General features: G+C 39.3%; 1 protein-coding gene and 1 non-coding gene across 4 annotated transcripts in view; both read left to right on the top strand.

The window, feature by feature from the left end:
- Positions 1-14412, top strand: part of Cyp7b1 (cytochrome P450, family 7, subfamily b, polypeptide 1) — a 171947-nt gene that overhangs the window by 58330 nt on the left and 99205 nt on the right. The gene's annotated exons all lie outside the window — the stretch shown is intronic.
- Positions 7936-8099, top strand: Gm23686. Its single transcript, XR_003954766.1, has one exon. It is a non-coding gene; the product is annotated as a U1 spliceosomal RNA (small nuclear RNA).

Below are 14412 nucleotides of genomic sequence, written 5' to 3'. Positions count from 1 at the left end.
TCTCCAGGAAGTTTTCTTTTTAGACTTTCTTTTTTTTTTTTTTTTTTTTGTTTTTTTCCATCTCAATAATAACTACTGGGTAGCCTCAGGTGTGCAGGGGAATGTAATTGATTGCATGAGTGAATCTTACAAGATGGCTATAAGGAGACCCACATTGTCCTGGAAGTGGTCTCTCTATAGAGGAGGCAACCGATGTTGATATCTGAGTACCAATGCCATGAACACTACGGTGGAAGGAACAGGCCATATACCCTCTGGCTGCTGAGCTGCATATTAGGAGTATGTGTGGATGATTTAGGGCAGAAGTCTCACCATTTATCTCTAAAGAGGACTCTTGAGGTAACCCAAAACATTATTAACATAGCTTACACTTAGACCTAAAATAAGCAAGTAGACTGTTAATAACTCTTCATTGGAATTTACAGCAGTGAATAGAAAGAAGCCCTCCTCATTCCACTGTGGTGTAAAAGTTTGTTTTTCATATATAAAGTCATGCACACAATGGATAAAGCAATATAAAAACTGAAGTTAGTGACAAACTTTATCTCAGCCTTTGAAATTCTATATTTTAAAGTACTGATATTTACCATATAAATGGTCTGAGTTATATTGTTCATGCTCTTACACAGCCATGCAGAAAATGTTTGAACATTTTGTCTGTATTTACACTAAAAGCTATTAATGCTTGTTGTTTCCTAAATTTATAGTACTATAATGGTTTGGTTGGTACTATGCCATTGTGATACAGTGTTACAGTGATTCTAAGGAGTAAGACCCTCCAAAGGTATGAGTCAAGATGGATATGATAGATTGGCTAGGTATGTTAGTCATCCTTGCACCTTTCCACTTCCAAAAGGTAGAAGAAATTAATATGACTTGAAGGTCCATTAAATTTTGATTCATTATATATGTTTATCTTAGTGTTCTTCACAAATGAAGAGATAGCAAGTTGAGCAGTTTGTACAACATTCCCCTTCCCAGTTTCCTCTCCACAATTCTCCTATCTCCTTCTCTCCTCCTCCCCACTCCTCACCTCCCTATGAGGGTGATCCTCCACCTGGCACCCACTCCTGCCTCAGTGGCCTAGTGTTCCCCTATCCTGGGTCATCGGGCCTCCACAGGACCAAGGGACTCCCCTCCCAGTGATGGCAGATGAGGAAATCCTCTGCTAAATCCAGCTGGAGCCATGGATACCCCCTGAGTATTCTTTGGTTGGTGGTTTAGTTCCTGGGAGCTTTGGCGGCCTGGTTGGTTGATATTGTTGTTCTTCCTATGATGTTTCAAACCCCTTCACCTCCTAAAGTCCTCACCCTAACTTCCCTCAGTCCAATGTTTGGCTGTCTGCATCTGCATCTGTATTGGTCTGGCTCTGACAGAGCCTCTCAGGAGACAGCTGTTCCGGGCTCCTGTCAGCAAGTGCTTCTTGGTGTCAGCAATGGTGTCTTGAGTTTGGTGTCAGCAGATGGGATGGATCCCTAGGTGGGGCAGTCTCTGAATGGCCTTTCCTTCAGTTTCTGCTTCACTCTTTGTCCTTGCATTTCCTTTTGACAGGAGGAATTCTGGATTAATATTTTTGAGGTGAGTGGTGGCCCTATCCACTGAATATGGTCTCTACAGGTTCTATCTCCTCTTTGTTGGGTATTTCGGCTAAAGCCCTCCCTGTTGGGTCCTGGGAACCTCTTGGGTCCCTGGCGTCTGGGACTTTCTAGTGGCTACCGTCACTTCTCCTTCCCCTACTGCTACACACCTACTTTAAAATTCCTGACCCTCTGTACTTCTCCCCCATCTTCTCCCATATCAGAACTGACCTCCCTGTCCTCTCTCCCTCCCAGATCCCTCTCTCCCTCTACTTCCCAGAGATTATTCTCGCCCACTACTGAGTAGGACTATAGCATCCACACTTGGGTGTGATCTTCTTTCTTATTGGGTTTCATATTGTCTGTGAGTTGTATTGTGAGTATTCTGCTAAATTGTTCAGTTAATATTGTTCCAAATTTAAACACTGCTTAATATTAACAACATGATACTCCTCAACCCTTTCCAAATAATATAACTTAGTTTGAACTCATGTTCTCAGTTAGTAATATTTTAACTCTTCCTCAGAAAGAATAGTTATTTTCTAGACCCATTATATATATGCCAGACAACTTTTAAAATTACCAAAACCTGAGGCTGAAGAGATGAATCATTGATTAAGAGTTTGTTCTGCTCTTTAAGAGGCTACACACTCAGTTTCAAGAACACATTCCCAATTGCTCACAAGCATGTATAATTCTAGCTCCAGGTGATGCAATGCCTCAGGCCTTCCATAGCACCTGTACTCACATGTACATATCTACACACACATACTCACCACTTAAACAAAATAAGCTAAAAGTATAAATTTGAGGATAATTAAATTAACTAATTAATTGTGTGTGCCTGCCACCGTGTCAGGAAGAAGGTCCAGATCCCATGAATGTGAAGTTATAGTCGGGTGTGAATTACTTTATATAGGGGCAGGAAACAAAACCGGGGTCCTCTGGAAGAGCTGAAAGCACACTTAACTGATAAGCCACCTCGACAGCTCCTAGAATAAGAATTTATACATAGTCAACTGAAAAAACAAATATCAACAAATGCTGATAAAAATGTGGGAGACAGGAACCTTTAGCAACAGTTGGTAGGGGTATAAATCAATTGAGATCATATAGAAATCAACTTGGATACTTCTCAAACAACTAAAACGACCCAGCAGTACTACTCCTGGCATTTATCTAAAAACTTCTGCAGCCAACGACACATCATTTGTCATTTGAGCCTACCATGCCCATTGCTGCCCTTGTCGAGAGAACAAGGAAATGAAATCAGCCTAAGTTGGCATCAGCAGACAAGTGGGTAATGGAGTTGGGGTACATAATAGAATTTATTCAGTTGTGAAGGAAAATGGGATAATAAAATTTACAGGAAAATGGAAGAAACTGGAAACTATTGTATTAAGGGAGGTATAATGGTCTCAGAAAGACAAATATCCCTGTTCTCCCCTTATGTACAAGCCCTCACTTTTCAAGGTGTTGAAACAAGTATGGGGTAGAGCTAGGAACCTAGCAAGGGCCCCATGGGATGGAGAAATGGGCTTTAAGGAAAGGGCGGGGCATGGAATGCATGATATATGAAAGATCAAAGGGAAAACTAGCTGGGGAAGGAGGGATATGTCAGTGAAGGGGAGAAAGGAGGGCTATTGGGAGAATGTGTCTGTATTGAATGTACACACTTCTCATTGTTGTTTTCTCTAATTAGTGTTTATGTAGTATTTACATTTTTAGCTATTACAAATTTTAAAATTAAATTAAAACATTGAGAAGCTAGCAATATTCTTCAGGAACAGAGTATTTACTTGGCTATGCAAAGTTCTAGGTTCTATATCCAAAAAATGCAATCCACACAGAAAATAAAAATGTAAGTAAACAAATCAATAGTTTCTCTTTAGCCATTAGTAATATATTTCAAGACCCTCATGAGATGCCTGAAACTAAAAATAGTACTGCACCTTATATATACTATGACTTAGCTTATATATGCACAATTACAATAAATTTTAACTCATTAATTAGGCACAGTGAGAAATTAATAACAGTAGCAAAAACAGGATCACTGTTACATTATATTATAATGAAAGTTATGTGAATATGGTCTGTTTCTTTCATAACATCTAATTTTATCACTCGCCTTTCTGGAGATGATACAGTACCCCTGAGATGATGAAGTGAGGTGGTCCATTGTGGTAGAGTGTTAGGCTACCAAAGGATTCCTTGAGCACAAGCACTGTAATTCCAAAGTTGGTCTAAGAACTGAGGTAATTAATGGGCAGGTTAGTAGACTATTTAGCAAGGAAACACACTGCAAAAGGATGATTCCTGAGCTGGGTGGAACTGAGTGCAGAGTGCTATGCTGTGAGATTACATTGAGTTACTTAGAAAAGTATATACTTCATGAATTATTCCTGTAATTTCCCATTTAATTTTCAGACCACATTTAATAACTGGTGGCTGAAACAATGAAAATTATGAAGCTGGAGGAGAAGGGATTAATGTAGTAAGATGCCCAGTATGGTAACCACAAGAGGTCTTTGAAATGTACTACCAATCCTAACTTCTAATACATTTCAACAAAGAGGCATCCAGATTTTCAGGCTTTGAATCATTGGCTGGAAGCCTTCAGAGCTCAGGTCATTTACCAAAATGCTTTTATTCTCTATTCTTGGATTTGGTGGTCTAATTATCAACTGAGAGTGTGGCATTTATCACACAATGAGAAGGGATTCTATATCACTTTACAGCATCCATTCTCTCTGCAACATTAGTCTAAACAACTGCTTTCAATGATTAAGTGTTGATTTTATTCTACTGATTTGTTTCTTGCATTTAAAAACCAAAATCATCTTCATGTGCAGCCATCCTTCCCGAGAGGAGGGTGAGAGGGACATCAGTTTTCATACGGTATGTGACACAGAACCAGAAATGGGACACGGTGGTGTCCAGATCAGTCTGTCACTGAGGGATGACCTAAGACTTCCTGATCAATTCTGACAAGTCACTGGCAGCTTTCAGGGGAAGCACATATGTGACAAAGGACAAGCAGGGTTTCATGTGTCAGCACGAACCCTCCAGTCCCAAGTAGGACTCAGATTGCTGACAATTCGGGTTTGTGGGTACACTTGATTTTTATTTGAAATAAAACTTCAGAAAATTCCATGCATACATCCCTCCACAGATGCAATGCAATGTTTCTACTGTTTAGTCCATGGCTCTGTAGTAGATCATGTGGATTTGATCTTGCTTCATCCTGCTGCTGGGAGAACTATGCATGTTATCTTAGATCATGAATGATGAGAAGTCACTGGTATTATTTGTTATATGTGTGTGTGTAGGTGTAAGTGTACATATATCCACATGTATGTATCTGGATGTGTATGTAGAGGCCAGAGGTAAACCGTGGTGTCATTCATCAGAAAGTGTCCACATTGTTTGTAGAGACAGGGTCTCTCACTCTCTCATTGGGACCCAGGTTTGCTGACTAGGCTAGCCTGCCTGGTCAGTGAACTCCAGAGACCACTGTCTTCTCAGCTCTGTGAATCAACCAAATGTCCTTAAACTTGTGTGGCAAGCACTGAATATGAGGCATGATTGTAAAAAGTATGGATGCTGAAGCCAGACCACATGGACTTGAGTTTGGGTCCTTATAAGACTCTGGTGGAGGTCAGTACAGCATCACCTAATATCTCTGGAAATAAGTGTGTTTATATGTAAGATGTGTAAGAAGAGCTCCTATCTCTTTATATGGTATGCTTATATGATTAATATGTTGAACATTGCCTCAAGTAGGCATTGTGTATAGGAGATGAGAGAACAGCTTGCAGACTTCAGTTTTCTCCATGCACTTTGTAGGGATTGGGGATGGAACTCGAGTCATCAGACTTGGTGGCAGGTGCTTTTCCCTGATACAACAGCTTGCTGGTTCCTGATGTTTTATAGCTCCCAAATGCAACCTTCTTGGGATAGTACAATCCATAGACAAAGGATATGTGAGTTTATAACCCTAACCACATTTGAAAACACTTGGGCCATTATTCCCTGAAACTTATGTGATTCCTCCCACTCTTGCCTTTTAGGCTTCTAGTCACTTGTATTGCTTAGATTGTCCAATTATCCCACACAATAGTGTGACTCTTATTGTTTTTAGGTTTTTTAAAATCATTGTCTTCTGTTGGATAGTTTCTATTACCATTCATCAACTCCATTCCTTTTCCGTAGCATCTGATCTAATCTGTTCTTTCTCTTGCCTGGGACCCTTCTTGGTGCAATTAGCTCGCGTTTCATGTTTAAATTTTCCACTTCTTTGTATCTACTCCTTTTTGAAATAAATGGAAAGTGTTTAAATAAATACTGTATAAACATCTTAGTCTGCTAATTTTATGCTTTCTCATTTGGGGATATATTTGTTAACTACTTCCTTGAGTACCTCATTCATTTTGATTGCATGTTGGGTATTAAGAATTTTAGGTTTGGTCATGTTGTAATTCATCATATTCCTTTTCACGGTATTAGACTTTGTCCTAGTAATAGCTTAAAACTTCTTGATATTTTGTGGCTCATCTGAGATTTACATTTAAATTTTGGAAGGCTACATCTGGCAGTAGGTCATTGGGCCAGTCTCAAATTCCACCCTGGCAGTTTGTCCAGAAGTGCTACTTATTATAAATACCTTACTACCTATCCATTATTTAATGTATAGGATATCCCACTTGGTGGGTTTGATCAAATAAAGATAAATAAAAACGCGTGAGGAGCTTACAGTTTGAAAGCCTGATGGATAGAAGCATTAAGCATTATCAGAGAGTAACCTGTGGTAATAGAGTGATAGGCAAAGTGCTGTGGATTGGTCAGCAGACTGCTTTTTATGTGTGTATGTCCAATATACACATGGAATTTTACTTTTTGTTTAATATTCTCTTTGAAGCCTATAATCTGGAAAATTATTTACAAAAAATTATAGATTTGTAAGATTATACATATAACAAAGTGATTATATAAAATAAAAATGTATATGCATGTATATATGAAGAAACTTATGTAGATATGTATACATGCATGTGTGATTACATAGGAACAAAGGAGAATCATTTATCTACTTTGATAAGCACTCAAAAATTTGTTCAACAAATATGTACGATAGGGTATTATGTGCCTATTCTGGAATTGGAGCCACAGTCATGAACAAAACGCAAATTCGAAACCAGAAAATGAAGTGGAGGTAACATGTGAAACCCTATCAAAGAAGACTGCATTTATCTTCCAGCAATTGATGTGACGACATGAGCATCGTGTTAATGGTAGAAAACTTGCCCCAGGCAGGCCAGCTTGTTTGTGTTCTGAGACCCAGATTGTAAGTGCTAATATTGCAAGCTCCAGATAAGTGTTTCCTTTTAAAAGTGACTACTGGTATATTGATATTTCTGTCCTTTTGGTACTATTTCTGTAGAAACAACATGAATTCCTATTTTGGGAGTTTTAGGGTTTGAATTTCAAGAAGATTCTAAATTGCAAAAGAAGAGTCAGGCTTGAGCAACTACACATGCTGCTACTATCTCTGATGCCTCTGGCTGCTTCCGGCTATGATTTTGTTAATTGTCACTACGTGCCTGTGCTGTGCTATAGGCTCTGCTTAGCTCTTTCTTTATCTCTTCCAATCCATGAAAGAATAGAGCTGTGAAAAACAATAACAACACAGAAGAGAAAATGAAAAACTGGCCATAAAATCATTTTTAAAGTATTCACGAAAAATGAAACATAGTCACCAAGACAGAAATAATTCTTAATCTGCTGTATTGAACATGCTACAATAAGACAATTAGCACATGCTACATTGCACATTGTTAATTGCAGTTAGCATTGTTGATTTGGTGACTGAATAGATAGCCTTCTTTAAAAATTCAGATTCAATTCCACATAGTTTTCTAAAAAAGAAAAGCTTATCTGAAGAATATTTAGAATTTCGAATGTCGCTCTCAAGAATATCTCTGCAGTGCCTCTCTGTCTTATGGAACCACAATGAAGCATTCAATCCAAGGGCAGAGATATGCTGGGCTGGGACAAAAGCCACATTGAGGAACCTCAGCTTCTGTTGGACCTTGTATAAGGCTGAGTAAAGTGTCAGAACTCCAGCATGGCAGAGCTAAAGCATTGTATGTCTGGGGTCTAGTTGCAATTTATCTTTTACTATGTTTAGCTCTTTTAATAATCACTTCTTTGTGTCTACCTAATGTCCTTCTGACTAAAAGGTGAACTGTTTTGGAATATATTAATTTAAGAGACCACTACTGTCCATCAAACAAAAAGCTAAGACTGTATTCATGTAGTTTCTAAAGTCTATAAAAGAGGTATACTCTTTTTTTATATACTTACCTGGCAGGGGAGATACCATGATCACGAAGGTGGTTTTCCCAGGGTGAGGCTTATCCATTGCACTCCGGATGTGCTGACCCCTGTGATTTCCCCAAATGCGGGAAACTCAACTGCATAATTTGTGGTAGTGGGGGACTACGTTCGCGCTCTCCCCTGTTTAAAAAAAAAAAGAGGTATACCCACGTTGTTGTAACCAATGTACCTGATACCTCCACTAACATTATGCCTTGATTTGTGACTATCATTGTTCAGTCATTGTTAAAGCTTCATAAAACTGTTACCACATTAGAACATGTAATTGGAAGAATCTGAATCTCTAGTGTGACTGGCCATGGAGATTCATATTGGTTCCTGAGTAAGCTATTTCTTATCCAGAAACAGCTTGAGATGAGAGCTTTATCTTGCAGTGACATGTCTCAGTGTAGATATCTATGCCTGAAGGAGTCTTTTTCAACAAGCTTTGATCTCCTTCTCTAAGATAGGGTCTCATTTCAGAAAGATGACAAAACCAACGCTGACCAGATAGCTCTTCCTTGGCCTCTTGTTTTCTCTATAGTGCCATGGTGGACCACTGTGATGACTAGTTCCAGACATAGGGACTAGCAGCTATGAACAATGTCAGATGGTTTGTGCTATAAGATCCTTTTCCACAGAGTGAGTTGTGTGGACTGAGAGGCCTGGTTTGCAGTGGTTGTTATCCCAAATGTTCTAGAGATCTCTGTGCTGAGCTGATTGGAGAGATGGTGGCTGGTAGCCTCTCTACAATTGTCCTGTGGTAAACTTTGAATTCATTGAAAATGGGTCTTTGCCTCCCACCTTTTGCCTTCACTCATCCACAAGAGCACTTTACCCTCCTAACAGAATGGAAACACAATTGAGATCTCTGTAATGTACTCACCTGTCTGTGTGCAGCTTGTTATAACTGTGGAGAAAGTGCTTTGACAATGGCAGGAAAGTTTATGAAGATATGTTCTTTAAGATGTGTTCCTGTTATAAACTACTAGAAATTAGATAATTCCTTCTATGTGGTCTGGTAATTTATATAATTTTAAATATGAAAGTAAGATTCCATCATTTTATAGTGCCCTTTATGTATTATATATTGTACATAAAATGTAATCTATACTTATAACAATTACAACAATTTGCAAGCTTTATCTATATTTTTTAAAGTACTTGTCTTTTCATATTGATCTTTTATTTAGTATTGGTTTAACCATTCATAAAACTTACTGAGTTAATGCTATGGCCATTCACTATAGGTACACAGTAACATATTCAGTAGGTTGCTGGAAATAAATTAGTATTTGTCATAACAAATATAAATGACCATCTAAGTTATAAGTATATGATCTTAAATTCCTTCTCTGGAGTGGTGAAGGATTGACAGAGGGGAAAGAGACCAGTTTTGTTGGCCAAAATGTATGAATCCAGGCTTCACTGAAGGACAAAATATTTTTACTATAATTTAGTATGTATCACTGAGACATACTAGTAATTTTAGTATTTTAACTCTGAATAGAATCTGAATGCATACAGTATGTGATGCCTTGAGAGGGTGATATTTGTTATAGTCTTATGCATTTGAACCACTGGCCCTAGGTTAGTGATGCTATTTGGGGAGGTTGAGTCTTTTGGGGTAGAATCTTCCTAGAGGAAGTAGATCACTGGAGGAGGGCTTTGACAATTTATGACCACACCCAACTTCTACTTCACTCTCTTTTCTTTAAGGTTTTTGTTACTATTGTTATTAATTTTTTTACCTCAAATCTTTTGCATGACCCCTTCAGTCCTGGACTGTTAACTACAATTGAGGCTGCACTCACCGATGGCTTTCCACGGCCTCACACCGTGACAAGCCTCAGCTGTTCTTCATGACCCACCTGGATGACTCTTACACATTACCAAGTACTGCTGTAACATGAGGTACAACCTTGGTTGTCACTGGAACACAGCTTCTCTGTGCTCTCAGAAAACACTTCCCAGAAGATTTCAACTCAGTGATGGTGGTTTCTTCCTCTTCCTCTTCCCCTTCCCCTTCCCCTTCCCCTTCTCCTTCTTCTTCTTCTTTTTTTCCTTTGCCTTCTCCTCCTCCTCCTCCTTCTTCTTTTCCTTCATCTCCTTCTTCTTTAAATTATCTTTAGTATTTTTTTACAGTCCAGTCATTATCCCCCTCCAGATCCACCATCTAACAGTCCCTCATCCCATTCCTTTCTCCCATCTCCAAGACGATCCTCCCAACCCCCGACTGTGCCAGGCCTCCCCACTCCCTGGCGCATCAAGTTTCTCAACTGTAACATGCTTCTTCTTTTACGTTATGCTTAACAACATGATCTTTCAGATTCGGTTTCATACTCTAACTACCATGTCTTCTTTCCTCTGACCTTATGGACTATTCTGGAACTAGAAGCAAAATAAGCTGTTAAATAAGTTGCTGTGCTTTCAGTCATGATATTTTATTACATCAACAGAAAATAAGCTAATATAATGGATGTAGTATATAGACATGTACCTTCAATAACAAAGACCAAGTTAAGTATTTTCAATAATAAAAATATATTTATTTCAAAAATATGAATTTCTTTTTTTTCTTTATTTTATATTAGATACTTTCTTTATTTACATTTCAAATGTTATCCCCTCTCCTCATTTTCCTTCCAAAAACCCCCTACTCCGTTCCCCTTCCCTCTGCTCAACTACCTGCCCACTCCCACTTTCCTGTCCAACATTCCCCTACACTGGGGCATCGAGCCTTCACAGGACCAAGAGCCTCTCCTCCCATTGATGTCCCAAAAGTCCATCCTCTGCTTTATATTCAACTGGAGCCATGAGTCCTTCATGTGTACTCTTGGTTGGTGGTTTAGTCACTGGGAGCTCTTGGTTCATATTGTTGTTCCTACTATGGGGCTGCAAACCCCTTCAGCACCTTGGGTCCTTTCTCTAGCTCCTTCATTGGGGACCCTGTGCAATGGTTGGTTGAGAGCATCCACCTCTGTATTTGTCAGGCAGTGGCAGAGCCTATCAGGAGACAGATATTTCTGTGTCCTGTCAGCAAGTACTTGTTGGCATCCACAACAGTGTATGGGTTTCATAACTATATATGGGATGGGTCCCCAGTCTCTGGATGGCCTTTCCTTCAGTTACTACTCCACACTTTGTCTCTGCATTTCCTCCCATGTGTATTTTGTTCCCCCGTCTAAGAAACACTGAATCATCCACACTTTGGTCTTCCTACTATTTAAGCTTCATGTGGTCTGTGAATTGTATCTTGAGTATTCCAAACTTCTGTACTAATATTCACTTATCAGTGAGTGCATACCATCTGTGTTCTTTTGTGACTGGGGTACCTCACTCAGGATGATATTTTCTAGTTTTATCCATTTGCCTAAAAATTTCATGAATTCATTGTTTTTAATAGCTGAGCAGTACTCCATTGTGTAAATGTACCACATTTTCTGTATTAATTCCTCTGTTGAAGAACATCTGTGTTCTTTCCAGGTTCTGACTATTATAAATAAGGCAGCTGTGAATATAGTGGAACATGTGTCCTTATTACATGCTGTAGCATCTTCTGGGTCATCAGGTAGTACGATGTCCAATTTTCTGAGGAACCACCAGACTGATTTCCAGAGTGGTTGTACCAGCTTGCAATCCCACCATCAATGGAAGAGTGTTTCTTTTTCTCCACATCATAGCCAGCATCTGCTATCACCTGAGTGTTTAATCTTAGCCATTCTGACTGGTGTGAGGTGGAATCTCAGGGTCATTTGATATTCATTTCTCTGATGACTAAGGATGTTGAAATTTTTTGGATATTCTTCAGTTGAAAATTCTTTGTTTAGTTCTGTACCCCATTTTTAATAGGGTTATTTGGTTTTCTGGAGTCTAACTTATTGAGTTCTTTGTCTATATTGGATATTTGTCCTCTATCAGATGTACAATTGGTAAAGATCTTTTCCCAATAGGTTAGTTGCCATTTTGTTCTATTGACAGTGCCCTTTGCCTTGCAGAAGCTTTGCAATTTTATGAGGTCCCATTTGTCAATTCTTGATCATAGAGCATAAGCTATTGGTGTTCTGTTCAGGAAATTTCCCCTGTGCCCATGTCCTTGAAGCTCTTCCCCATTTCCTCTTCTACTAGATTCAGTGTATCTGGCTTCATGTGGAGGCGCTTGATCAACTTGGACTTGAACTTTGTACAAGGAGCCAGAATGGATTAATTTGCATTCTTCTACATACTCATCTCCAGTTGAACCAACATCATTTGTTGAAAATACTGTCGTTTTTGCACTGGGTAATTTTAGGTCCTTTGTCAAATATCAAGTGAACATAGGTGTGTGGGTTCATTTCTAGTTCTTCTGTTCTATTCCATTGATCTACCTGCCTGTCACTGTACCAATACCATGCAGTATTTATCACAATTGCTCTGTAGTCCAACTTGAGGTCAGGTATGATGATTTCCCCAGAAGTTATTTTATTTTTTGAGAATAGTTTTCGATATCCTGGGTTTCTTATTATTTTTTTTCAGAGCAAATTGCTCTTTCTAACTCTATAAAGAATTGAGTTGGAATTTTGATGGGGATTGCATTGAATTTGTAGATTGCTTTTGGCAAGATGGCCACTTTTACTATATTAATCTTGCCAGTCCATGAGTGTCTTAGTCAGGGTTTCTATTCCTGCACAAACATCATGACCAAGAAACAAATTGGGGAGGAAAGGGTTTATTCGGCTTACACTTCCACCCTGCTGTTCATCACCAAAGGAAGTCAGGACTGGAACTCAAACAGGTCAGGGAGCAGGAGCTGATGCAGAGGCCATGGAGGGATGTTCTTTACTGGCTTGCCTCCCCTGGCTTGCTCAGCCTGCTCTCTTATAGAATCCAAGACTACCAGCCCAGAGATGGCACCACCCACAAGGGGCCTTTCCCCCTTGATCACTAATTGAGAAAATGCCTTACAGTTGGATCTCATGGAGGCATTTCCTCAACTGAAGCTCCTTTCTCTGTGATAACTCCAGCTGTGTCAAGTTGACACAAAACTAGCCAGTACAATTGACCCCTTGTCAACTTGACACACAAACACATCACTAGTAAGCCTCAACCCTTACATTCTTATTCATCCCCAAGATCTAAATAACTTTAAAAGTCCCACAGTCTTTACATATTCTTAAAATTTCAATCTCTTTAAAATACCCATCTCTTTTAAAATCCAAAGTCTTTTTACAATTAAAACTCTCTTAACTATGGGCTCCACTAAAACAGTTTCTTCCTTCAAGAGGGAAAATATCAGGGCACAGTCAATCAAAGCAAAAATCAATCACCAACCGTCCAATGTCTGGGATCCAACTCACAATCTTCTGGACTCCTCCAAGGGCTTGGGTCACTTCTCCAGCCCTGTCCTTTGTAGCACACGGCTTGCCTTCTAGGCTCCAGCTGCCTGTACTCCACTGATGCTGCTGCTCTTGGTGGTCATCTCATGGTACTGGCATCTCCAAAACACTGCATGGCCTTACACTTCCACCCTGCTGTTCATCACCAAAGGAAGTCAGGACTGGAACTCAAACAGGTCAGGGAGCAGGAGCTGATGCAGAGGCCATGGAGGGATGTTCTTTACTGGCTTGCCTCCCCTGGCTTGCTCAGCCTACTCTCTTATAGAATCCAAGACTACCAGCCCAGAGATGGCACCACCCACAAGGGGTCTTTCCCCCTTGATCACTAATTGAGAAAATGCCTTACAGTTGGATCTCATGGAGGCATTTCCTCAACTGAAGCTCCTTTCTCTGTGATATCTCCAGCTGTGTCAAGTTGATACAAAACTAGCCAGTACAATGAGCATGGGAGATCTTTCCATCTTCTAAGATCTTTTTTGATTTATTTCTTCAGAGACTTTAAGTTCTTTTCACACAATATTAGTGGGAGACTTCAACACCCCACTCTCATCAATGGACAGATCCTAGAAACAGAAACTTAACAGAGACACAGTGAAACTAACAGAAGTAATGAACCAAATGGATTTAGCAGATATCTATAGAACATTTTTCCTAAAATAAAAGAATGTACCTTCTTCTAGAACCTCATGGTACCTTCTCCAAAACTTACTATTTAACTAGTCATAAAACAGGCCTCAACAGATACAAGAATGTTTAAATAATCCCATGCATTCTAAGAGATCACCACGAACTAAGGCTGGTCTTCAATAACAACAAAAAGAATAGATAGCCCACATACAGCTGGAAGCTGAACAGAGTCTACTTAGTGATAACTTGGTCAAGAAACATAAAGAAAGAAGTAAAGACTTTTTAGAATTTAATAAAAATGAAGGCACAACATACCCAAACTTAGGGGACACAAAGAAAGCAGTGTTAAGAGGAAAACTCATAGCTCTGAGTGCCTCCCAAAAGAAACTGGAGAGAGCTTACACTAGCAGCTTAACAGCACACTTGAAAGCTCTAGACCAAAAATAAGAAAATAC

This window comes from Mus musculus, chromosome 3 (genome assembly GCF_000001635.26).
Source record: "Mus musculus strain C57BL/6J chromosome 3, GRCm38.p6 C57BL/6J".
In the NCBI taxonomy this organism is placed as follows: Eukaryota; Metazoa; Chordata; class Mammalia; order Rodentia; family Muridae; genus Mus; species Mus musculus.
Note: the sequence above shows the minus strand (reverse complement) of the source record. Positions and strands in the feature narration are given on the sequence as shown.